Genomic DNA, 968 nt, shown 5'->3' on the forward strand with positions numbered 1-968 from the left:
CAAAACTATAGTGGAGAATACATATTCCCAGCAGCAATAGGTTAATTCTGTAAATTTTATCTTTTTGGGATTCAAACTGAGTAACAAGTGTAATCTACAATATGTATCAGAGACCATAATAACAAGAATAAACAAAAGGAGTAGCTATTTTATCCTTCCTATAAAAAAGAAGGATAATGGGAATTATTACTTTTTCCTATACTAACATCATTCTGCTCAACTTCCCTATGTAAAGAAAATAACATAGGAAGGTTATATGGGTGAGATAACAGCTCTAATAGTATCATCTTGGGAGGTCACAGAACAGGCTCTGTATACTCTGCTGCCCTGGTTGTAAAACAGATAATCCATTCTACTATAGAAAGAGGTCTTATTGATCTGAGGTCTGTAAGTGACTACAAAGGTATTAATTGAGGTTGATTATTAAAATCATAACTGGGGGTGGTCTGAATGGCTCTGGTGCTGGGTTTAAAACGAGTACTGAAAAAGATGTAGGCCCTGGTGTGGAGTGTGTACATTTGTACAAAGTGGGTAGGGTAATACACAAATATTACAGGGTTAGAGACAAAATACACTACTCTATAAATAAGATGCAACACCTATGAACCAAATGTTTAACAACACTGGTTCATGGAATGATAATGTCTGTGGAGTTAATCTACTAGAAATTAATAATAAGGTCTTGTTTGATTTAGAAAAATATTTCTCATAGCATTGTCTTTTACCTCTGTCTGAAAGTTATACATTTAGACTAATGCAATTGTTATCTTGGAAATATAGCAACCCCTTGACAAAAATAATTCTCAAGCATCTAATATATATGTAATAACCTTTCACTCATAGATCAACCTACCAATTGCAAGTCTTATCATTAATACACACTAATACATATAAACACAGAATATTCCTGTTATTAAGTACCAGGGAACAGCAAAATCAGTGTTTATCAGATGTCTTGACGCATCTTT

Source organism: Penaeus monodon, chromosome 32 (assembly GCF_015228065.2).
Source record: "Penaeus monodon isolate SGIC_2016 chromosome 32, NSTDA_Pmon_1, whole genome shotgun sequence".
Classification (NCBI taxonomy): Eukaryota; Metazoa; Arthropoda; class Malacostraca; order Decapoda; family Penaeidae; genus Penaeus; species Penaeus monodon.